Source organism: Ornithorhynchus anatinus, chromosome X1, assembly GCF_004115215.2.
Source record: "Ornithorhynchus anatinus isolate Pmale09 chromosome X1, mOrnAna1.pri.v4, whole genome shotgun sequence".
In the NCBI taxonomy this organism is placed as follows: Eukaryota; Metazoa; Chordata; class Mammalia; order Monotremata; family Ornithorhynchidae; genus Ornithorhynchus; species Ornithorhynchus anatinus.
This window is the reverse complement of record NC_041749.1, coordinates 86,516,706-86,542,802: the sequence shown is the minus strand read 5'-3', so window position 1 is coordinate 86,542,802 and position 26,097 is coordinate 86,516,706. Positions and strand designations below refer to the sequence as shown.

The following is a 26,097-nucleotide window of genomic DNA, read 5'->3' as shown; positions in this document are numbered from 1 at the left end:
AGAGGATGGGAAAGCCAACTACTACGCATCAACATTCTGGACGAGGGGGCTGCCCATTGGGTCTTACTCTCTTTCCAAGATAGACTGCAAGGGAAAGGAACCGTGGTTCTGACCGGTAACAGGTCACCATATTTTACCTCATCAAGCAAGGAGGAACCTACTTTACCTGTGAAGAAACCTTCGAGGGATGGTCACTTTAATGCAGCGGTTGTGTTCCCGAAGAACCTTGTGTTACGGAAAAATTACATTAGAAAACACCCGGCTTCATCGGCAGGCGCCCCAGTGCAGAAGCGGTGGGCCCTAGCGGAAAGAGCACGGGCCTGGGAGTCGGAGGATTTGGGTTCTAATCCCAGCCCTGCCATTTGCGTGCCGCGGGACCGCGGGCGAGTCCCTTAACGTCTCTGTGTCTATTTCCTCATTTGTAAAATAGGAATTCAGTACCCGTTCTCCCTCCTACTTACTGTAGTTGGGACAGGGTTTGAGTCCGACCTCATCTTGCTTCTACCACAGCGCTTAGTAGAGTGAATGGCGCATAGTAAGTGCGTAACGGATGCGGTTATTATTACAACTGTCACTTCCTACAACAAATCTACTTGCATCAACATGGACCGTCTTACACTTAGAACTGAGTTGTGTTACGGGAAGAACTCTCCCTTATTCAGTAGTATGATGAAAATTACACATTGAGGCAGAACTGTTTGGTCACGAGTGAGACAACATTGTGGAAACTTCATCGTCTTTCACCTCTAAGGCCAGGAAAATATACTAACTGATGCCCTGCGCGAGCAAATACCTGCACGATGCAACAGTGACCTTCCTCTTCTGGAAATGGGCCACCCCGGAAGGAGACTTATTTGCGAGGGAAGAAAAGGCAAAGCTTCCCAGTTTCCACTGAAGGAACTATTCGCCGGAGGCCCGTAAAGGGGACCGCATTGTCAGTTCTCTGTAGGATGGGCTTTGGAACCACCCCTCCACCTCCCCCTGCCCCTTTTCTCACACACTAACAAAGATCAGGTGGCAGTGGGCACCCAAATCCTCGTGTGTGAGAAAAGGCTGTAGGGGACGGCGCCAAATCCCTTCACACCAAGGAACCGACTTGGGTCGGAAATAGTTGCCAGTAGCACCAGAAGTGGCCATGTCCAGCTGAAACACCTCGTGCATCTCGGCCAGTCCGTTCTCCAGACCTCCTCTGTCAAAGTACACCCAGCGGCACGGTTAACTTTCCCTGGACGGGCGGATGGGAAGAGACTGGGGGGAAATACCCCTCGTCACTGGGTTTATGAAGGGATCCAACCGCTTACATTTCCCAAGCTGCACCCCTCCTGCACCTTAGGATGTAAACAGAGTGCTCACACAGCTGTCCTATCTCCCATTCGAACCCACTGGGGCACATTCAAGCACTCGTCGTGGAAGATCGGCTACCCGGTGGCAGTCACTTCAGTCCGTTGGACCTGTGAGCTTCAATCCCTCTTGTTAGATTCCCCAGTTCCACAAGCTCGTACTCCATACCAACCCAAATTTCTTCCCTAAGGTAGTGTCAGACCGTCACGTAAGCCAGGAAAGAGAATGTACATCTCCTCTTTCCCAACCTTGCAGAACAGGTCATCGCCCATTATCTGTAACGATCACGCAGTCTGCGCGTATCCCACTAGATGTTGGTTTGCGTCCTTCCACTCTAACTGGGTGGAGGGGGGCGGGGAGAGGTATTCGGAGAGTCATTTTCCACTGGCTCTTGGATTGCGTTTCCTTTGCCAGAACTGCCCGGGCCCATCCTTCCAAGGGACAGCCACCACTCCCTCCGTCAGGGCTTGGGCCACCTTCATTTGTAACACCGAGGGACAGTCCACCGGCAAATCTGGACAAGATGCCCTCCTGTCCCCCACGAGGACATCTGTTGAGCGCTGTTGCCCGGATGCCATCCGCAGGAGAGAGAACCAATTTGGGCTGCCCGTCCTCCATCAGCCGCCCCCCAAACGACTCCCCCCTTCCACCGAGGGGGGATTAAGGTGTGTAATAGCCCATGATCTGATCTGGTTGTCACTCGCTTTTGGAGAAACGCCATTTACTTACCTGTAATAGTAGTTCCCTAAAAGTGGGTAGCACACCAGAGTCAGATTTCCTGCCACTCAGATTTCCCACTGCTCAGACGAACTCCAGCCATACCGCGGTACCACTAATCATGTGCTTTATTTTCTTGGGACCTACCCTGCCACGGACGTCGCGAAAGTGGGGTCTGCCGGCCAGAGCCATATGCGAGCCCCGGTCGGAGGGGAGGGGCCGCGTGCCTGGACGGGAAAATCCAGTCTCGAGGGCCCCAGCCAGCAGAGAGGCTGGAAACAGAGGCTGAGATGGAGCTCACACCATGATTTGATCTGGTGCCCACCACACTTTCAGAGAACTGCTACTACAGGTGAGTAACCTGTGTTCTTGGCTTCCCATGGCAAGAAAGTGGAGATTCGAAAGAAACGGCTGCTGACCGTACTTCTGTACCTGAAAATGTGCCGATTGAATGGCTCAACCAAAGCATAATTAGTTTAGTGACTGTTGCTCTGTCGCTTGTTCTTTTTTGGCAAGGCCTCACTGATCCCAACTTGGGTGTGACTTCATTCCGTAACTGAAGAATCGTTCACTTAGACTGCCAGTTCCGTCTTGGCAACAAATGCTTGGTGGAAAATGGGAAGGTGGGAGAAAATGTTTGTTTCAAAAGAGATGTTAAATTTTGATTTATGTTCTTGATTATTGGCATATTCTAAAAATTAATTTTATAAGGCTGTACTTTAACCCAAGCAGGGTTTGAGGTTTCCTTTCTTTGAGGTTGTCCTTCCTTAGCTGCAAGTAATAATGGCTCAACAACAGATACGTTACGGTTTGCGGTTAGCAGGACACAATAAAATTTATGCCCAAACATTTTTTGGCTTGTTTAAAGTGACTACAGCATTCTTACCCAGCATGTATGAAAAGGTGGTTAAAAATAGAAGGGAATCTGAAAACCAGAGAGTATTAAGAACAGAGGTGTTTAATGCTCGAGAATTATTTTGGCAGTTTTATAATTATTACTTGTTAATGGCTTCGCAGCATTTGATTTCCCTGTGTCATTTACCCGGTGTCTAGCACTTTAACTTGGCTTTGACTTAACACTGCTGTTTCTTACCTCTTTCTGAAATGCGTACTTTACAGAGTACATATCATTCAGTTTTATCCTTTGAATTTTTAAAAATGTCCCCCAGAGCAAACACCATTCGTTATTGGGTTTCAAAATGGAACCTAGGAAATGTGTTTCTAAAATCCCTGTTAAAACTCCAAGAACGTGGTTGTTTACTCGGGAGTAGCTCTCTTTGAGCAAAAGCTTTGGATGGAAAGAGAGACAAGGAGGCAGAAGAGGAAACACCACCAGCCACTGCAAGCATCAAACATGACAGCACAACATGGGATGGCCTTTTCGCGTGCCCGGTGTGGATTGGCTTTTTGAGCCACACAGGCACTCCTAAGGTGAACTTCACCGCTGGGTACTGGGGAAAGGAAGTGTTCTTTGAATATGAAGGACGACTCTCTTTTTCTCTGAGTTTACTGTGGTTGCTTAGGGGATTTTTAACCATTTACTTGGGGTAGTTGGAGGCTCCTATCTAGTCCGTATTGATGTTCTATTCGTTCGTGGAATATGGTTTAAAATAGGAGGGTCGTGATCGAATGGTAAGTCATAAACCTAGCTTTGGCCAAAGAACTGGGGTGGAGGGGAAGATAAGAAATTTTTCTTGACTTCCGAATGAATCCTTCAGTGTTCGTGAAGTACGTACGACAATATCGAGAGCGCGCGTGAATGTTTGGGGCTCAACTTCACCGGTTTCTATTGGTTCTCTGAGTTGAATGAAACGCAGAAAGTGAAAAACAAACCCCTTAATAAGACCGCTGGTCTTTAAACGTATGTTCTAGGTGCCCAAAGCAAATAATACTGTAACCGTCGTTACCGGAGTGACCATTTAGCACACCAAAAAAGGGGTGGGAAGCAAAGGGGCAGAGCACAGGCTGGGTCCCCTCCTCCCCGCCACCTCCAAGAGTGACGGCTGTGAGGCAGCCCCTGCCGTTTCCTCGTTGGAGTGGCTACTCTTAGGATCCGCACAGTGGTCCCAGGCTTTCGCTCTGTGAGCCGCGTCTCAAGTAAAAGCCGGGGAGAAGGATGGGGGATTGCCGTGAAGTTCTCGGGAGCTGTGCTTCCAATCTGGAAGCGTCGTCAATTACGGAATGGAAGTGGCCCACCCCCCAGCCCAAGCATTGCTACCCCAGAGGCTCGTGGGCCGGCCAGTAGAGCTCGACGGATGTTGGCCTCATTTTCCGGTGAAACCCAACTGCTACTTCCATTCATTCAGAACACTGTACTGAGCGCTTGGGAGAGTATAAGATAACAATAAATAGACACATTCCCTGCCCACAGCGAGTTTAGAGTCTGGAGCGGGAGGCAGACGTTAATATAAATGAATGAATTGCAGATATGTACATAGGTGCTGTGGGGCTGGGAGGGGGCGTGGGAATAAGGGAGCGAGTCAGGGAGTGGGAGGAGAGGAGGACTTAGAAATGGTCTCTTGGAGGCCTCGTCGGCTGCTCTCTGCTTCTCCGCTTACTGAGTGTGTTTGATGTCTCCCCTTAATGCTTATCCACCGCCAAGGGTATATTCTACTGGTCGAGCTGGATTTTTTCCCCCCTGGTTACCGATGAGTGGATAAGTGTGTTTATTGAGTCCTGCTAACAGGTTGACTGCGGTGCCACCTTCTGGCACGTACAGGGCTTGCTGATGCTGGCTGTAGTGGTTTAATATTTAATAAAAATAATAATGTTGGTATTTGTTAAGCGCTTACTATGTGCAGAGCACTGTTCTAAGCGCTGGGATAGATACAAGGTCATCAGGTTGTCCCCCGTGAGGCTCACAGTCTTCATCCCCATTTTGCAGAGGAGGTCACTGAGGCCCAGAGAAGTGAAGTGACTTGCCCACAGTCACACAGCTGACAAGTGGCAGAGGTGGGATTCGAACCCATGACCTCTGATTCCCCAGCCCGAGCTCTTGCCACTGAGCCACACTGCTTCTCTATTTATTGCAGACCCGTGCAATGTCATGTGATTTACCAACCGAACATAGATCATCTTTGCCCTCTAGGAGCTTACATTCCAAAGTAGCATATCTAGTGTATCTACAAATTCTACATGGCCTTAGTTGATCACTTTTTGCTTTTAGCCTCTGGGTTTTGTCTCTCTTTTTTTTTTTTTTTAATGTCCCAGCTTGGTAAAACTGAAATGGATTCCAAGAAGGGGGCGGTTTCTAGGCAGAGGTTTGGGAGAGGTGAAAGTTCTCGCCTACAGTTTCCTAGGATTAGAGCACTTCCCTCCGAAAGTGATGGCAAACAAGAGGAGGCAGGTGGTTTGGGAGTGGAGGAAATGGGGGACTGTTGTGGGTGATGGAAGTTGACTAGAGGACTGACTAGAGTGGGAGCGTGAGGTGAGGCGAAAGGGGACGAGATCAGGTTTAGAAATCCCCGACCACGCCGCCGGGCCCTCTTATCAAGCTACTACATAATGCGTGATTCCTGCAGAAGTTCAGTGTACGTGCCTCCCTGTGTATTGCGCGACGCAGAAGGCCGTACTTCTCTGAATAGTGGACTCTTCTCTGTATTCCCTCAGTAGAAAGATGTGTCGATTACAGCATACTTTCCCTTTTGCAGATCGTTGCCTCAAACCGATGAGCTGCACCGTGTGGAGAACATTTTCTTTTCTGAATCGTTCTAACAGTCTGCAGGTCAGTATACTGTGGAGCATGCTTCTCCTTTTTAAAGAAAAAAATTACTGTCTTTGGGTTCGTATTTCCTGAGACCGGAATCATAGCATCGTCTCATTTTTACCGTCAAGTTAATGATGAAAAAGCCCCCTTGGAATGACTGGGTAATGGTAAAGCAAATATACGATTGTAGTCTGTTCTCATTACCGTCTTGTTTGTGGAAAACAGCTAGCGAGATTTATAAAGAGTGGGGTATTTGCAAAACATGGGAGAGGTGGCCCTAATAAAGAATTATAAGAGTCAACCATGTATACAAATGTAGTGCTATAATTACTAACCAGGTGTGATTTTTGCATTATTTAAAATAGCTAAACTTCTTTGGCTACGGTTAAGTTCAGTGTATTTCAGTCTTTCAAGACTCTCTAATCTAGGGCTAAGTGTTTTGTATAGTACACACTGAACCTTTTGTCTGCTTTTGTGAATGCTGCCCCGTGCAGCACAAGCCTCGTATACTGACAATTAAGTCCTTACTATGTATTTTCTCCCTGCATTCTCTCATTTGTGCAGTCCAAAATGGCCATGACACAGTCCTCTTAAAGATTTGAAACCACATGACAAAGAATATGATTTGCGTGTGTGTGTGTGTATTTCTGTTAAGTTCTCCTTAAATAAAAATGTATCATAAGGTCCAATTATGTTCCAGATTGCTTTGGATAGTTATATTATGTCGTGCTAAACCATTCTCCCCCGTCCCCGTCCTCCCAACTCTGCCAAACCATATAGTAGTTTTTGGGAGTCAAGTAGATATAGGTAAATGGCTTTAACCGTGAAGTGTGCGAAAACAGAAATCAGCAGCTGGAAACCCAGTGAAAAATGTTGTTCGAGAGGAAGCAGGAGGAAGAGGAATTGGTTTGGGGCTAAGTGTAAGAGTCTTTGATGGGGTAGTTGCAGATAGAAGGATCACTAGGGTAGGGCATGGTTTAACTCACTGCATTTTCAAAGTAGGGAATGAAGTGTGATATATTTATCCAAAAGGAGATGGGGAAGCCACATTTTTTTAAAAAACTATTTTTCAAAAGAAAACTTTGGCTGGAAAAGAATATTTGAATACTCCTAATTTATAGTAGTGTATTTGACTACCACATACTTACAATGTTTTGATTGCAGTAGGTCAGTCTGTACCTCGGGCAAATCTTAGCAACAGAACAAATCATAGCAACATCACACTAATCTTGGTTGAGAAATTTTAAAAGGAAATAGTGCAATACCCTGCTCGAGCTAACTCTTCAATTACCGTGGAATATTGTCACAAGGGTCAAAACTGCTGACGTGAAGGGCATATAGCACAATCCCAGAAATGTAAGGACTAAATTGTATTACTAATCATTTGTATTATGAACTTCTCCTACAGGCACTTAACACATTTTCTTTCAATTTTTGAAGGTTAGCAGCAGGTCTGCCTGGTTTCCCAGGCATCACTATAGAGTGATAAGAAAAACAAAATTACCTTCTTGCTGTAAGTGCTGCTGCCTTGTCATTTTAGGCGTGGAGATGATAAGCGTGCGTGGGGCAGTCCGTCTGTTGTTATATTGTGCTCTCTCAAGCGCTTAGTACAGTGCTCTGCACATTCTAAGCGCTCCATAAATGCGATTGACTGAATACATGGGGTGACTTTCAGGAGATATTTGTGTAGGTATATGAATGTGGACTTATGTTTTGGGAGGTGGTTCAGCTCCCCGCTCTACATGGGAGTCCCAAGCCTCCCACGTATCCTTACTCTTGCCCCATTTTTCCCATTTCCCCCGCTTTGGTAGGAGTGAGGGCTGGGTAGCAGTGGAAGGGGGGAGGGGAGGAGGAGGTTAGATCCTGGGATCTGGACCACAACAAGAAACTGAGCTAGGCCCCGGGCCTGACAGGAGCAAAGTCAGGGGCAAGGAGAGGGACCCAGGTCCTGGGACGAGGAAGGATTTGAGAGTGGTTGGGATCCTTGCTGAGGGGACTGGACAGTTTGGCTCTGCATCCTTCCCCTTTAACCGGCCCCCTCTGAGGTTAGTGCCAGAATGGCAGTGCCGCTAGGATTTCGTTAGGGCTGCCAAGATGGCACAGCCAGTTAGGACTTCTGGGGAGAATAGCTTTACCCTCAGACTCTGCTGGCTGTAACAATAATAATAATAATAATGAAATCCATTGCCTCCATCACCTCCATAAAGTTGGCCCCTGTGTTTCTTACTGCCTAGTAAAACAACATCAAAAAAACCCAACTGGGGGGCAGTAGAGTTCAAGAGGCTAACTTCCAATGCCTTTTGTCTACGGAATTTGTTTTCAGATTGTAAAACAAGTGATTGCTCCTTTGGTAATTGCTGTTGCCTAGAAATCAAGCACTGAATTCAAGTTCATTTCTCATTGTTGCTTATCTATTCATTCAGTAGTATTTATTGAGCACTTACTATGTGCAGAGCACTATACTAAGTGCTTGGAATGTACAAATCGGTAACAGATACAGTCCCTGCCCTTACCCTTTGGACATCATATACAAAGAATCATTTGTCATAAAAATCTAAATTGTGGAATCTCATTAGTACTCATAATTGTGGTACTTATAATGTTGGTATTTGTTAAGCGCTTACTATGTGCCGAGCACTGTTCTAAGCGCTGGGGTAGACATAGGGGAATCAGGTTGTCCCACGTGGGGTTCACAGTCTTAATCCCCATTTTACAGATGAGGGAACTGAGGCACAGAGAAGTTAAGTGACTTGCCCACAGTCACACAGCCGACAAGTTGTCAAGCACTTACTATGTACCGGGCACCGTACTAAGCGCTGGGGTGGATACAAACAAATCGGATTGGACACAGCCCCTGTCCCACGTGGGGCTCACAGTCTCAATCCCCATTTTACAGATGAGGTAATGGAGGCACAGAGAAGTGAAGTGACTTGCCCAGGGTCACACAGCAGACAGGTGGCGGAGCTGGGATTAGAACCCATGACCTTCTGACTCCCAGGCCCATGCTCTATCCACTGTGCCATAATAGTCATAATATGACAAGTATGTCAGCTAATATTCATTAAGGGTGCACTGTGGGCAGACGCTATGGGAAGTAATGAGAGGAGTTAGAAGACAATTCTTAACCCTCAAGGAGCTTTGACTCTATTGGGAGATATGGGGCAAAAACAAGTGACCAAACTAAAGATATGCATAATAATAATTATTATGGTATTTGTGAAGCACTTACTATCTGCCAGGCAGCCGGTGGAGCCGGGATTAGAACCAGTGACCCTCTGACTCCCACCCCCGTGCTCTATCCACTACTCCATGCTGCTGTGTGTGTGTGTGTGTGTGTGTGTATATATTTATATATATATGTATGGCAGGCTATATATAAACTATACTTTAGTGTCTTCTTGGAGAAGGGGAATGGTAATGAGAAATTACAGTGATAAATCTTCCATCGTAGGTTGGAAGCAGAATATTCCCTTTGCTTAAACAGAACAGAGTAAAAGAGTGTGGAACCAGATTTAGTATTATTAAGTATTAATAACCTTATTTGAGTGGACTCTTTATGATGTATGCAGGGGTCTGTAGTGAGGGAGGAAAAAAAAACAAACACTTTCTTGGAAAGTCTAGAAAATATCCCTCAGTAAATATAAACTCTGTTCCAGTTGAATAGCATTTCTAAACCTGATGGAGTGATTCACACAAAGTGTGTTATTATTGTGATTCTTTATCATAGTAGAAAGGGTTTCCCCTGAGTTTCTTGCTTTAGGTCTTTTTTTAAAAATCAATCTTTAGAATTGATTTTTTATTCATGGTTCCCATCTGTATTAGACAGGTGAATGAATCTTTGTATAGCAGTAGGGGGCTCTAGCTTTTACAATACTGCAAAATGTTTAAATATAGTTCTTTTATAGTAGGACAGTGATTCACTTCTGGCTCCCTGAAATCTCTTATTTGGTCCTCTTACCTGTGTAGCCAAAGGCAGTGTTGACTAATGCTTAAAGACGTTAATCTCTTCTGCCAAAGGGAAGTGTTCATTAACATTTGTAATAAGCACTTGAATAACAGCACTAAGGATTGTTGAGACAATTTTTACTTTCAATATCCAGTCCTTGGTTTAACACTGTTGTTATTTTCCTTTGGTAAACGGACTCCAGAAACAGTCTATAAATAAATTCTGTGTTTTAGGAAGAAAATGCAGTTGAAAGGGGGATGGTTTGAAGATCTCCGGGATGGGAAGGGGAGGGGAGCTATGAGTCAAGGGGAAAATTCCGAAAGATTAGTTGACCTTTATAGTTAAAACACCTTTGTGAGTAGTTTTTTGCGTGTTTTTTTTTTTGGATTGTGGAGCCAATTGCTTTTGAGGTCTGTGAGTTTTTTTAACTTGATAAAAATATAATTGGTCCCAAGACTATGCCCCCTAGCAGTAATGTATTGTGGCTTTTATTATTATTGAACAATATTGTTTTGTACTCTTTCTCCCCTGTTGTTTCCTTCCCTTTGTGACTGTTGTCAATTTTCCCTCCTTCCTCCCCACTGCCCCCCATCCCACTTTTGGATTATAAACCCCTTGTGAGTCAGGGACCTGTCTAAAAGAATATTCTTGTACTTTTTTTTTCCCCCAGTACCTTAGAACTCTACTTTTCACACAGTAAGTGTTTAACAAATGTCATGAATAATAATGCTAATTATGCCGACTGTAGAACCTCACTCCCTGAACCACCATTTCAAGGAAGAGAACTGTTCCTTTTTCCTGTTTCACACAGTTGCTCTTTGGGCCCCAAATCCTCACCACTTGCTCAGCTGCTTCCAAGGAGGAGCAACAGTAGTAGGATTAGTGGTATTTATTGAGCACTTGGGATGCTCAGTGCAGTGTGCTAAGCACTTGGCGAAGTAGAACAGAAGCCAAGCCTACATTCCCTGCCTACCATGTGCTTACAATCTAATGGGGGAGACAGGCAGGCAAACAGTGATTTACAAATAGAGGGAATAAAGGATGAACAGAGATCAGAGAGGTGGAATCAGATCAACCAATAACATTTATTGAGCGCCTACTGTGGACAGAGCATTTTTCAAAGCACTTGAGAGGGTGCAGTAGAATTAGTAGACATGATCCCTGCCCTCAAGCAGCTTACATGCTAGCAGGGGGGACAGATGATAAAATTACACAGACAAGGAAGTATCTCAATCTTGTCTGTCTTGCTGCTGACCCCTTGCCCAAGCCTTCTGTCTGGCCTGGAACTTCTACCTTCATATCCGACAGACCATCTCTCTTTCTCTTTCTCTTTCGCTTTCTCTCTCTCTCCCTTTCCCTCTTCCTTCCTCCCTCACTTCTTCCCTTCAAAGTCTTATTAAAAATCACATCTCCTCCAACAGGCCTTCCCCAGGCCGTCATTTTCCCTTACTCCCTCTCCCTTCTGTGTTGCATATGCACTGGGCTCTGTACTTGATTCATTCATTCATTCAATCATATTTATTGAGCACTTACTGTGTGCAGAGCACTGGACTAAACACTTGGAAAGTACAATTTAGCAATAAAGAGAGACAATCCCTGCCCACAACGGACTCACAGTCTAGAAGGGGGGAGATAGACATCAATACAAATAAAGAGGTATCAATATAATAGTGAATAATAATAATTATGCTATTTGTTAAGCACTTACTATGTGCCTGGCACTGTACTAAGCACTGGGGTGGATGTAAGCAAATCGAGTTGGACACAATTCCTGTTCCACGTGGGGCTCACATCTCAATTCTCATTTTGCAGATGAGGTAACTGAGGCACAGAGAAGTGAAGTGACTTGCCCAGGGTCACACAGCAGACAAATGGCAGAGCCAGGATTAGAACCTCAGGCCTGCATTCTATCCACTATGCCATGCTGCTCTGATACTTGATATTCACCCTACCCTCCGTCTCATAGTACTTAGGTATACATCCATAATTCATTTTAATGTCTGCCTCCCCCTGTAGACTAAGTTTTTTGTGGGCAGGGAAGGTATCTACCAACTCCATTATATTGTACTTTCCCAAGCGCTTAGTACAGTGCTCTGCACACAGTAAGTGCTCAATAAATGCCATTGATTGATTATTAAAGATAAGCACATAAATTTTACTGGGGATTATAAGTACTTAAAGCTCAGAGGTGGCATAAAATTGTTGAAGTGGCAGTTGGGATATGAGAGATGGGGAGGTAAGAAATGGATTGAGGAAAGCTGAAGTCTGGCGAATTTGGGGAGACAGTGAATTCTAGACTGTGAGCTCGTTGTGGGCAGGGAATGTGTCTGTTTATCGTTGTATCGTACTCTTCCAAGTGCTCAGTACAGTGCTCTGCACACAGTAAGCGTTCAGTGAATACGATTGAATGAATGAATAGACCCAAAGAACAGTATGAATGAGGGGAAGGAGACGGGCAAGACAAGAACCGGTTACCGTTAGAGGATCAGTACTGTTAGAGGATTAGCTTGCAAGAAACGAAGAGTGCGAGCTGGAGAATGGAGAAGGCTGGTGGAGAGCTCACTTCTGTGCAGTGATGTCAGAATTTCACTCTGCTTACAAAACTTTTGCCATTCATTCAATAGCACTCTCCCTTCCTTCTTATACTCTGCGGCCCATCAGTGGGGCAGTGAAGTTCCCCAAGGGCAGAAGCTGATGAAGAGTTTGCAGCCCAGGCCTCCTGACCCCGCTCAGATTTCCCCACATCACTCTGTTCTTCCAGGCAGGGCGGCAAGAGATGGAAGGTGGTGAACTGAGCTTCTTAGCCCCCGTGGCTGAACCAATCAAGGGATCTGAGGACTCATTTCATCCCACCCCCCCCCCCCCCCCCATGTCAGTTTTGGAGCCCTGCCCACTCTCTCCACACCCAGACACACCTTGGTCTACCGGGGCACACCCACACTTTTTTGTACACCCTGAACTTTAAAGGGTATGTTGTCAGGTTGGTAGGGCACCTTTTTGTGGATTGTAATTCAGTCTTGTATGTAGCCCCTTGCTTATTTTTTTTTTGTGGTATTTAAGTGCTTACATGTGTCGGGTACCGTATCCCAGCTCCGCCACTTGTCTGCTGTGTGGCCTTGGGCAGGTCGCTTTGCTTCTTGCTTGGCACATAGTAAGCGCTTGAAATACCATCGTTATTATTCTCTGTGCCTGTTACCTCATCTGTAAAATGGGAATTGAGACTGTGATGAGCCCCATCCGGGACAGGGACTGCGTCCAACTCAATTTGCTTGCATCCACTCCAGCGCTTAGTTCAGTGCCTGGCACATAGTAAGCGCTTAACAAATGCCACAGTTATAATTTTTATTAAGCACTAGAGTGGATACAAACTAATCAGATTGGTCACAACCGTATCCCACAGGGGGCACGCAGTGGTAATCCCCATTTTACAGATGAGGTAACTGGGGCACAGAGAAGGGATTTGCTCAATATCACACGACTGAGAAGTGGTGGAGCTGGGATTAGAACCCAGGTCCTCTGACTCCCAGGACCGTGCTCCAGCCGCTAGGCCACGCTACTTCCTCTTGCTTAGTGTTAGAAAATTGTGGGTTAGTCGAATTTTGTGTGCACTTTTTAAACTGCTTGGAATGTTACATGCCCCTTAGAGAGCAATTCATGGAATCGCAGATGGCTAGGATTGGAGGGAATCGCAAAAGTTCATCTAGTTCAGCATTTTGCCTCCAGGCGGGATTATACCTGAGCCATCTAAGACTAATGGTTGTCTATCTTTTTTTCAAAAGATTTTCCAGGATAAAGATTTCCCAACCTCTCTTGGTAGCGGGTTCTGGTAATTAATTATCTGTATTATCACAGTATTTTTCTTTATATCTAATATAGCTCTCTGGCTGAAGTTTAAACCCATTTCCTGTAGTTCTATTATTTGTGCTGATGAAGCTATCTCTCTAAATGGCCATATAGCAGCATTTGAAAATAAGCATATTTTCTAGATGGAATAACCTTCATGTCGGACTCATTTGCTCACACCTGCCTGAAACTACTTCCACCTCCTTTAGTCTGTTTCGCCATAACCCTGCCTTCCTAAAAATCACCTTTTCCAAGAGGCATCATTCCCTGACTGTTCCCCAAGATCTTGGCCATTCCTCCCCCTCAGGCACCTGAGTACCTTGCACTTTGTTTCTATTATGCAATGATGATAATGGTATTTATTGAGCACTTACTCTGTGCCAAGCACTGTCCTAAGTACAGGGGTAAATACAAGGTTACCAGATCGAATATGGTACCTCTCTCACACAGGGTTCGCAGTCTGAGGGGGCGAGACCAGGTGTTTTATCCCCATTTTACAGATGAGGCCCAGAGAAGATAAGAGACTCACCCCAAGACACCAACAAGACAAGATAGATAGAACCAGTGTCTCCCAACTTCCAGACCCATGTTTTTCCCACTGGACCACACAGCCGCAAGCTGCTAGTACTGAACGCTGCACACGGTAGCTACTCAGTACCTGCTGTTGGTAAGGATGGTGAGTCTCCACAACTTTCCTCGGGAACTCAGTAGCCTGTTCCTGGGTTTTGTCACTCCTCCAGTCGAGAAGTTTTAACTTAGGTTGCATCTAATGGAATTGGCTTCTGTGCTGATGTAATTTACCTTGCTTTTGTTCAGACTTTCGTGGACCGGAAGAAAAGAGTTTTCACCAAAACTCTTCCCAAAACCATGTCTTTTTCCAGCTGAAGCAGCCACTGTTCCATGAAGGTTTCCTCATAGGGCCTATTTTCCATCCTCATTTTTTGGCTGTCCTTTAGATCTTCTTCAATTTCACCTCTCTTTTAAAGTGTAGCGATTAAAAGGGGACACAACTGATTGTGGGAATAAGGGCATTTGTAATGACATTAAGGGTGTACATTGCCCAAAAGCACCGGTCGCCTAGTTCTACGGGATGGGGGAAGTGTTCTCACAAAACCCCACATTATGAAACTTGTCTGTAGTACTCATCGTGTCTGATGCCGTGCACGTGCACCCGCTTCTTCTGACGCTGCCGCATATGGTATCCAGCGGGCTTGCGTTATTCAGAAGAGAGTTCCCTAATCAGCATACGTCCTATCTCGCACTTGTCCCTGTTGAATTTCCTTTTGCAGTCCTAATTCTGATGGGTAATTTTTCCACCTTTCAGGGTCACTTTGAATTTTCTTCCTTTGATCTTAAGATGATAGCAACCCTTCCTGATTTAGTATCATTAGGCAGCGGGAGGAGTAGGATCTCAATTCCTCTGTTCAAGTCACTGATGAAGATAGTAATGCAGCTAGGAGGGAGCCGATGAGGTAGGAACCCTCAAAGGAGATGCAGAAATCAGAACGCCCTAAAAAATTCCAAGGAAGGGGGCTCCCCTCTAAAAGGTGCTTGCAATTCTATTTTTTAAGAGCTCCTTTTCCTCCTCCACCATTTCCTCCCACTACAGTCACTTACGGGGTACTTAATGTATAGGAGACATTGCTAAGCATTTGGGAGAGTACAATACAAAAGAATATGCTGAGCAAGGCGAGGTGATGAAAACCTTGAGAGCTGTTTGCCTCAGTTGGCGAAACTTGTCCCCGCTTCGGTAACGTTCATTTGGTTGTATTTATTGAGCGCTTACTGCATGCAGAGCACTGTACTAAGCACTTGGAAAGTTCAGTTCAGCAATAGAGACAATCCCTGCCCCAAATGGGCTTACAGTCTAGAAGACTGTAATAATAATACTCATAATTATGGTATGGGTTAAGCACTTCCTATGTGCAAGGCACTGTACTAAGCGCTAACAGCTAGTTGTACCCCTGAATTGCTCTGGAACCTCATGATCCATTTCCCCAACCTGACGGCCAACTATAGACTGTGAGCTTGGAATGGGCAGGGAGTGTGTTTGCTAATTTTGCTGTTATTGTACTCTCCCAAGTGCTTAGTACAGTGCTCTTGCACATAGTAAGTGCTCAGTTAATCCCAGCGATTGATTGAATTTTTAGTATCGGCAGGCCCAGGAGCAAGAAGTATATGTAGGACAGCCACTTCTCAATGGTGATTACGACTCAGTTACATTTAATATTCGTGGAGGGTAGAGGGGAGGGTCAAAATCCCAATATAAACACCTATGAAAAAATGCAGTCCACAGTTAGGAAAAAAGCTGCTAGTTGTGCTGATTTACAGGAAGCCTGGATGCTGTTTAAAAGCACCATTTTAGGGGCCCAGGTAAAATTTTTGTGGGACACCCAAACAGAACTAACTCTGTGAAGCTATCTGGCAGAGTAAGAGAGGTCATCAGACAGACGATGAGCCCCATGAGGGACAAGGACTAGGGACCGACCTGTGACCAACCTGGAATCTACCCCAAGGCTTAACACGGTGCTTGGCACATAGCAAGAGCTTAACAGATACTATCATCATCATCATGATTATCATGAGAGAAGCAGTCATTCTTTGATAAATGCAAAGCTCTCTATCATGAGAGCAGGCAAACCCATGAAGAGTGGCGGGTCAGGTGTAAACAGAAAATTAGGTGAGACAAAAAGGAGCCTGAAGAACACCGTACAAGAGCTGCTAAAACTTACTAAAAATTGACGCTGCAGATTTCCCCAAAGCAGGAAGCCAGCTAGAGAATCAATGAGGCCACTTGGTTATGGGTTAAGGTGCACTCAGGGATGAAAATGAGGTAGCCGAGTGGCCCGGGGAATTCTCTAGTTCGGTCTTTACTGAGGAAGTCGTTAGTGGTACTTGCATCTAAATTATTTTTGGGGAGCAGGCAGGTCCAAGGAACTGGATCAGGGTGTGGTGAGTTACAGGATGTTTTAAATCAAATTAATAAACTAGATGTAAACAAAGCACCAGGACCAGATGGCATACACCCAAGAGTTCTTAAGGAACTCAGCTGGGAGTGTGTAACCTATTGTTACAAATAGCCACTGTATTATTGGTTTGGTGGATTGCCAGTATAATCCCCATCTTTTAAAAGGGTTCCAGGGTGATCCTGGAAATTATAGACCAATTAATTTCCTTCTATACCTGGCAACTAAGTAGAATATATAATTACATTTAGGATCGGGGGCACGTGGGTAAACTCAGCTTGCTGAGGTCACAACTATGCCTTACAGATCTGCTGGAGTTCTTTAAGGAGTTAATAAGGATGTAGACCAGGAGACGTAGTCTATTTAGATTTTCAAAGGTTTTAGACAAGGTTCCAGACCAAAGGTTGATTTATTTATTTTTCAAAAAGCCATGATGGAGTTTGGAATAATGGATTCTTATGGAGAGAAAATGGGCTAAAAAGTGAAAAACAAAGCATGGGATAAATGGCCATAACTAGTCAGAGAGGTGTAAATAGAAGGGACATCCAGGGATCAGCACTAGAATGGGCTTTAACATTTTCTGAAGACGGAGCGTGCAGTGAAACCTCCAAGCCTGCAGGTGATACTGAGTTCTTCTAGTTGATGAAATGCCGTGCGGAGGGGGGAGGAAGGGCAGCAAGACCTCATGAAGCCAAGTGAGCGGGGCTGACAAATGACTTTGCCGTCAGCAAGTGCAGGATAACGCACTCGGGGGAAAAAAAAAGTCCACATCACAACTCTGCGATGATGAGTGCTGAGCCAGTCGTGACTCAGGAAAGAGATCTCCAAGTCATCACATCATTGATTGGATGTGTAGTGGCAGCCAAAGAGACCGGCCAGACCAGGCGTCATCAGGAAGGGGAAAGGAAACAAAACGGAAGGCAGAGTTTTGCCACTCTGTAAAACGGGGGAATGCCCCCAACCGGGAGTTCCATGTGTAGTTCTGGTCTCGGGAAGAATGTTAGAGAACTAGACTCGGAGCGAAGGGCAACCCCGCCGGTCTGGGAGATGGTGACGCTGCCATAAGATGATAGCCCAAGAAGGGGGGGGGGACGGGCCGGTTAGGAAGATGGAGGCCTCAGAGGCCAAGAGGCCGGGCTGTTTCTCCGGCCCCGTGGCCCGGTGGGGTTGAGCTGTATTGCCTGCCTCCTCCTTGGCTCCTCCTACGGTCCCCTCTGTTGGCAAGCAGGTGTGTGGGCTCAGGAGCCACTGTGGCAACGTGACCGCTATACTGCTTCCTGGCCCAGAGCTCAGGCACAGCTGGCCTGACTTGGGCCCAGACCACAACTGCCTCCAGAGCTGCTGGCGATGACAACCTGAGCAGTGGCAGGAGGAGCCAGTGGAGCGGCAGAGGTGAGTACTATCTTCCCTTCCTTTTCCTTCCCTCTCCCCTCCTTTCCATACACTTCCGCTGATGAGTTAGGAACCCTAATAGGAGATGCAGAATTCAGAACCCCCTAAAAAATTCCAAGGAAGGGGGATCCCCTCGAAACAGTGCTTGCAATTCTGTTTTTTAGAGCTCCTTTTCCTCCTCCACCATTTCCTCCCTTTACAGGCAGTCAATCACTTAGGGGGTGCTCGTTGTATAGAGGACATTACTAAGCGCTTGGGAGAATACAGTATAACAGATACATTCCCTGCCCACAACAGACTTTCTCCTCCTGCCTTCCACATTTGCCGGACCCTCTCTGGACGAGGTGGAAGTGTTCACCCAGTGCCAGGATGAGGGAGTATGTATTGAAGCTGGTGGGTTCAAAACAAGCCAAAGGAAGCACACCTTCCCCCCAGTAGGTGGTAAGCACGTGAAATTCGTTGCCACCGGAAGTTGGGCGGGCTGAAAATATGAGAAGATTTAAGAAGGGATAAATGAATGGATGAGAGGCACATAATGGGTCAGAGGGGGAAAAGTTGGGATAGATGCTGAAAAGCTAGTGAGGTTAAATGGCCCATCCCCAACTCTGAGGATGGATGTCGGTGAGGATAACACGCTATTCCTCCAAACACTGTATTCTGACTCTCAGAATCCTGGGCTGGAAGGACCATTGGCTTGACTCAGAAATGGCATTTTTCAGGTTCCCAAATATTTTGAGTTTTACCTTCTGTGTAGCTGTATACTCATCCAACACTGGTCTGGTCATATCTTCACTTGGCCATGAAAGTGTGGGATGGAGTATAAAGCTTTAGTGAAAAGTAGATAATTTCTACCTATTATTTTCTCTTTGATTTCAAGAAGAGTTATACTGCCTAGGTTCAGTAGACACAGTTTGCTCTCTACAAAGCCCCTCTGGTTACTTCCTAATAATTGTGATGTTTGTGAAGAGCTTACTACGTGCCAAGCACTGTATTAAGTACTGACGCTGACACAGTACATTCAGATCCGACCCAGTCCCTGTCTCTCATGGAGCTCACAGTTTAAGGGGGTGGGAAAACAGCTAATCCCCCATTTTACAGATGAGGAAATCAAGGCCCAGAGAAGTGAATGACTTGCCCAAGGTCACACTGCAGACAAGTGGCGGAGCCAGGATTAGAACTCAGGCCCACCGACTCCCAAGTCCGTGCTCTTTCCCTTAGACCACACTGCTTCTCTACATAACTTGTATCCATACCTCTGCATCAGTAACCTTGTCTTCAAGTATGAACAACTAAATATAGTAACTTAGGCTTTTCTAGGTATTTAAAAATAGATTTTTTTTCCAGACGTTGACATCAAGCTGCTGGTCTAATAATTACTGGGGCCAACCTTTGCCCTTTTCCAATCCTAGGGGCTTCTCTTGTCCCACCGTGAGGTCTCAAAAATCTTGGCGAATGACACTGCAAATTATTTCTGTCAAACCCTTAAATATCCTAGAATGCATTTCATCATCCAGTTGTTTTAGGAACATTAAATTTCTTGCATCATAGTCCTGTACTCTATCCCATAGTCTAGCGCTAATAGTAATAATAAATGGTATTTGTGAAGCACTTACTTTGTGCTAAGCACTGTTTTAAGTAGTAACAGTAGTAAAGCAGCGTGGCTCAGTGGAAAGAGCCTGGGCTTGGGAGTCAGAGATCATGGGTTCGAATGCCGACTCCGCCACTTGTCAGCTGGGTGACTGTGGGCAAGTCACTTCACTTCTCTGGGCCTCAGTTACCTCATCTGTCAAATGGGAATTAAGACAGTGAGCCCCACATGGGACATCCTGATTACCCTGTGTCCCCGACAGCACTTATAGCACTGCTCTGCACCTAGTAAGTGCTTAACAAATACCAACATTATTTATTGAGCACCCACTGGGTGAAGTGCACTGTACTAAGTGCTAGGGAAGTACAAAATAAAGAAGTGATATATCCTCAGGGAGCTAATGCTCTAGATCAGATCCCACTAAATATTTAATACTGTACTCCGGTGACTAGAGTTTCTCTATGTATTTGCTTGCTATGTGGAAAAAACCAAATTTTCCCATCCCAACCCACCGGTAAAAAATTGCTTCCCCTTCCCCAACTCTTTAGTCTACATTTCCTCTAGATTCATAGTTTAAGTTTATGGTTGGGTGTTTTTTGCTCTTTTTTTTTTTTTTTTTTTTGGTATTTGTTTAACCTGTAGTTCGGGGAATTCTTACTTGCTTCACTGAGCCGCTGTGCTCTATATCTAGCTTATGCAGTCTTCAGTTTGTTAAACATTGAATCAAGTGACTCATGCTAGAGAGGAAAACCAGGAACTGATTGTCACAAAACCTGGAGAAAATCTGCTAGAGGTGGAAAAAATCCTTTGGAAGTACTTAATACATCCAGTCCACCCCCCCATCCTAACAGCACGCACACACTCTCACACACCCACACTGCTTCCAAACACATGTTCACTGATATGTTAAATTTGTTTTTATAGAGAATTTACTCTCAAAATACCGGTAATGCATTTTGGGTAGAAATGCAGGGGGGCGGTGTGTGGAGGCTGTTTACCAGGGTTGGGCCCCGCCTAGTCTGGGCTGAGTCCAGCAAATACGGAAGGCAGGAGGAGAAAGTCTGTTGTGGGCAGGGAATGTTTCTGTTATACTGTTATATTGTACTCTCCCAAGCTTTTAGTACAGTGCCCTGTACGCGGTAAGCGCTCAATAAATCCCATTGATTGAGAAGAAGGGAGGAGTTGAGAAGAGGGCAGGTAGGAAAGTGGGAGAGGAAGTCAGTCGGTCATATTTATTGAGCACTTACCGTGTGCAGAGCACTTTTCTAAGTGCTTCAGAGAGTACATTATAACAATAAACAGACCCGAGTGAGAGGAAAGGGGAGTGGCGAAGAGGAGCTGCAGCTTCTCTGACTCAAGGCTAGTAGAACAACTGAATCTTTGTATTGGCAGCCTCCCATCCAGCTAGCCCCGTCCGTCCGTCCGTTTTCTGGAGCTGCCCTCCCAGTCCGAGCCCTAACCACCAGCTCAGCTACGGCAGTAGTTAGCGGGAAAGGACGAAAGATGAAGACTCGAGGCTTTCTAGGGGCTGTTAGAATAGGAACAGCTCCAGGTAAGAGAGACAGGGGTGAGTGAGGAGAGTCCTGCCTTCAGGTGTATTTTTTGGTATGGTACTTAAGTGCTTACTGTGTGCCAGGTACTGTACTAAGCGCTTGGGTAGATAGAAGATTGGACACAGTCCATGTCCCACATGGGGCTCACTGTCTTCATCCCCATTTAAAGTTGAGGTAACTGAGGCACAGGGAAGTTAAGTGACTTGCCCAGGGTCACACAGCAGACAGGTGGCGGAGCCGGAATTAGAACCCAGGTCCTTCTGATTCCCAGGCCTGTGCTCTAGCCATTAGGCCACAAGGCTCATCCAAGCACCAGCAGTTGCTCTCTCCTACCACCATAAGGCAAAAGGAATTTTTTCCCTCGACCCCTGAGGGCAAGCCAGGCTGCTGCTTGCACCACCATCGGGAGAAACAGTGTGGCCTAATGGGTGGAGCACGGGCCTGGGAGTCAGAAAGACCCGGGTTCAAATCCCAGCTCTGCCGCTTATCTGTTGTGTGACCTTGGGCAAGACGCTTTCCTTCCCTGTGCCTCAGTTACAGCATCTATGAAATGAGGATTAAGACTGTGAGCCCCATGTGGGACAGGGCCTGTGTCCAGCCTGATTAGCTGGTACCTACCCCAGCGCTTAGAACAGTGCCCGACACATAGTAAGCGCTTAACAAATACCATTTTAAAAAAAGTCAGTTAAGCTTAAAGAGGCGATAAGAAATATGAAAAAAACTGGCACTAGATTATAGAATTCCTGCCCTTGGAGAAACTCAATTACACAGGGTAGGAGCAAGACAGAAAAGTCATTGAATCTGCATATGTGTACTGTTATCGCAACATAGAGCCCCCCACACAAGTTAGCGTGCAGGTATGTGTGTGTAGGGGGAAGGTGCATGTACAGAGTACTTCCAAAGGATGTTTTAATAATAATAATAATGTTGGTATATGTTAAGCGCTTACTATGTGCCGAGCACTGTTCTAAGCGCTGGGGTAGACACAGGAGAATCAGGTTGTCCCACGTGGGGCTCACAGTCTTAATCCCCATTTTACAGATGAGGTAACTGAGGCACCGAGAAGTTAAGTGACTTGCCCAAAGTCACACAGCTGACATGCGGCCGAGCAGGGATTCGAACCCATGACCTCTGACTCCAAAGCCCGTGCTCTTTCCACTGAGCCACGCTGCTTCTCTAGCAGACTTTCTCCAGGTTTTGTGACAATCAGTGCCTGGCTTTTCCCGGGAACTTCCACTGCTGCTGCAACTGAGCTGAAGGCCAGGCCTCGGGCTGGGATGGCAAGTCCGGATGACGGACGGACGGAGCTACCGTGGGCGGGAGGTTGGCATCACAAAAGATGAGTTGTTCAAGTAGCCTCAAGTCAGAGAAGCTGCAGTTCCTCCTCGCCATTCCCCTTTTCTCTCACTCCCTAACCCACTCTCCTCCGTGGGGCTCCCCCACGACTCCCAGCCTCTAAGTGCAGCTCCCACCTGCTGCATCCCATTGCAGCTGGGATCCCGCGACTCTCCGGCTCTCTGGAGCCCAGGATCATCGGTCAGTGTGCTATCTAGAGCACAGCTTTCAGTGACAGCTTTCATCTCTGTGTTGCCAATGGAAATAGGGAAGCAGCATGGGCCAGTGGATAGAGCACAGACCTGGGAGTCAGAAGGACCTGGCTTCTGATCCCAGTTCCACCACTTGTCTGCTGTGTGACCATGGACAAGTCACTTCTTTGTGCCTCAGTTACCTCATCTGTAAAATGGGCGTGAAGACCGGGAGCCCCATGTGGAACATGGACTGTATCCAGCCTGATTAGCTTGTATCTACCCCAGTGCTTAGTACGGTGCCTGGCACATAGTAAGCGCTTAAGCAATACCATAAAAAAAATCTTATTTTTTAATCTTGTCAGTTCTGGCTGGCACAGAACTTTGGCTAGTTATCAGTCACATTGTGTTTGGCTCATTATGAAAAGGGTCATATTCATCTGCATGCTAACTTGTCGGGGGGCTTCTATAGTGCAATATCTGTACAAGTATGCAGAATTAATGACTTCTGTCTTCCTCTTACCCTATGGAATTGAGTTTCTCCAAGAACTGGAATTCTGTATTCTAACACCAGCTTTTTCATATTTCTTATTGCCTCTTTAAGCTTGACTGTAGGGAATAAATTGAACCAGACTGGATCCAATATAGATTAGACATGGTTCTTCAATTCTGACACAGATGGCCATATAATCCTAGAGTAATTGAGCTTTCTTGATAAAAAAAAAACCTTAGGGCAACCAAACTTCTTTAGTAATTGCCAGAGACCAGATCTGGTAAGAGCGTCAAAACACTTTATTAAGTCTTATGAATATCAGGTAGAAGTCTTGATTTTTTTCCTTGCGTTGTGTTTTATAATGCAGTAAAGATCGTGTTCACTTCCACATGTTGAAAAAGATCCCGTGTAATGCTGAAGCAGCACGGGGGGCTCTCCTACCATGTGGGGGTCGTGTTCTTGAAGAACCTCGTGTTTTGGGGAAAATCACATTATAATAATCATTGATTCAGTAGGGTTCAGAGATGCCACTGTGACATCTTTCAATATAAATTTCTGTATTATCGTTATGTCCATTACTGGCATTACATTACTTGGACTGTGAGCCATGTGGGACAGGGACCTTGTCCGACCTGAGTAACTTGCATCTACTCAGGCGCATAGAACAGTACTTGATGCAAAGCGCTTAACAAATATCATAATAATAAGAACCAGCAGAATACTTTAACACTCTTAATTGTACTTTCCAAGCGCTTAGTACAGTGCTCTGCACACAGTAAACGCTCAATAAGTACGATTGATTGACTGAATGAACTAATTCATTCACTCATTCAGTTGTATTTATTGAGCGCTTACTGTGTGCAGAGCACTGTACTAAGCGCTTGGGAGAGTATAATAGAACAAAAGACACATTCCCTGCCCAGTTTGAGTTTACAGGCTAGATGGGGGGAAACAGGTGTCAGTACAAATAAATAAATTACAGATATGTATGTAAGTGCTGTGGGGCAGGGAGTGGGGATGAATAAAGGGAGCAAGTCAAGGTGCCACAGAAGGGAGTGGGAGAAGGGGAAAGGAGGGCTTAGTCAAAGAAGGCCTCTTAGTTGCAATTTTATTGCATTTAAATACTGTAAAGTGTAAAAACATAAAAACCAAATAGTCTGTGGTGCAGTGCAATACTGAGAGGCAGAGGCTGGGAAGTGGGGCAGCATTAAGCTTTGACCGAGGCCACGTGCCAAGCACAATTGTTTCTTAGCCCAAATATACCTGTCAACTTTTGTGTCGGATTCTTGTGCTGTCTCAGTTGGTATTCCTTCAAATTGAGAGCATTACCATCCTTCACACCTCTTAACTTAACACGTCCAAAACAGAACTCCTCATCTTCCCACCCAAACCCTGTCCTCCCCCGACTTTCCCATTACTGTACACAGCACCGCTATCCTCCCTGTCTCACGAGCCCATAATCGTGGCATTATCCTCGACACATCTCTCTCATTCGACCCACATGTTCATTGTGTCACCACATCCTGTCAGTTCTACCTTTACGACATCGTTAAAATCCGCCCTTTCCTTTTCATTTAAACTTTTATCGCGTTGATCCACACATTTATTTAGTCTGTCCCACCTCGAGTACTTCACCAGCCTCCTTGCTGACCTCCCTGTCTCCTGTCTCTCCCCACATCAGTCCATACTTCACTCTGCTGCACGGATCATTTTTCTATAAAACCGTTCAGTCCACGTTTCCCCACTCCTCAAGAACCTCCAGTGGTTGCCCATCCACCACCATATCAAACAAAAACTCCTTACGGTTGGCTTTGAATTGCCCTGCCCCCTCCTGCCTTACCTTCCTGATTTCCTACTACGGTCCAGCCTGCTTACTTTGCTCCTCTCATGCCAACCCACTCCCTGTACCTCGATCTCGTCAGTCTCTCTGCCGACTTCTCGTCCACCTTTTGCCTCTGGCCGGGAACTCCCTCCCCCTTCATATCCGGCAGTCGATCACTCTCCCCACCTTCAAAGCCTTATTAAAGACACATCTCCTCCAAGAGGTCTTCCGTGATTCAGCCCTCATTTCCCCTATTCCCTGTCCCTTCTGCATCGTCCTTTCGCTTGTATTTGTACCTTTATTCATCCCACCCTCAGCCCCGCAGCACTTATGTACATATCTGTAATTTATTTTATTGTGCGTCTCCCCACTAGACTGTAAGCTCCTTGTGAGCTGGGGACGTGCCTACCACATTTTTCTCTCCCAAGTGCTTAGTCCAGTGGTCTGTACACAGTAGGCACTCAATACATACAATTGATTATCTTCGGTAGTGACTGAAGCAGCTGTGTGAAGTAGGAATTAGGGTTAAGAAAGACTGCAACCCGCCCCTCCCCCCAAGCCTTCAGGGTCTCACTTGGCCCCCCGGAGTATTTAACAAGCTCATCTTACAGTAGCTATTTGGGTATCCTGCTTCCGTTCATCCTCTTCTCATTCCTGTCCGGCAGGGATGTGATGAGAAAATTAATTCGATCTTGGCGAACAACTCAGTTCCTGGGTATACTTTTGCTCCGCTCTACTAGCCAGAGTATCCTCCAGGGTTTATTTTATTTTATATTTATTTCTGTCCTCGGATTTTTCCGTTGATTTTTTTATTGTTGGTGTTTTTATTGTTTTACTGTCTCTTTATATGTCCATCTGCAGGCCCCCATCTCCCTTATTCTTAGATAGCGAACCCCTAGAGGGGCAGGGCTCCTGTCTAATGCTCACCAGTGTATTCCTTTCCAGCGCGTAGTACAGTGCTGGGCCTTCAGTAAGTGCAAAATAAATACTATTAATACTTCTGTGGCAGTGATTTCGGTAAACGTTTGAACGTGACGCTCTCTATACTTAATCAGTGGTATTTACTGAGCACTTAGCTTGTGCAGAGCAGTCTGTCAACCAGTGGTATTTATTGAGTGCTTACTGTGTGCAGAACAGTGGGCTAAGTGCCTGGGAGAGTACACTATAGCACGGGCTTGGGAGTCAGAGGTTGTGGGTTCTAATC

General features: G+C 45.8%; 1 protein-coding gene across 4 annotated transcripts in view; it reads left to right on the top strand.

Annotated features, from left to right (window-relative positions):
* Positions 1-26,097, top strand: part of SFMBT1 (Scm like with four mbt domains 1) — a 139,081-nt gene that overhangs the window by 7,319 nt on the left and 105,665 nt on the right. Inside the window, exons 2-4 of one of the 4 annotated variants that reach the window (XM_029051376.2) lie at positions 1,756-2,006; positions 2,228-2,410; positions 5,709-5,782. The gene's annotated coding sequence lies outside the window, so the exon portion shown is untranslated. Of the gene's footprint in view, positions 1-529; positions 2,411-5,708; positions 5,783-26,097 lie in introns of those variants that run through there. The other 3 variants (XM_029051375.2, XM_029051378.2, XM_029051381.2) reach the window with 3 other exon arrangements.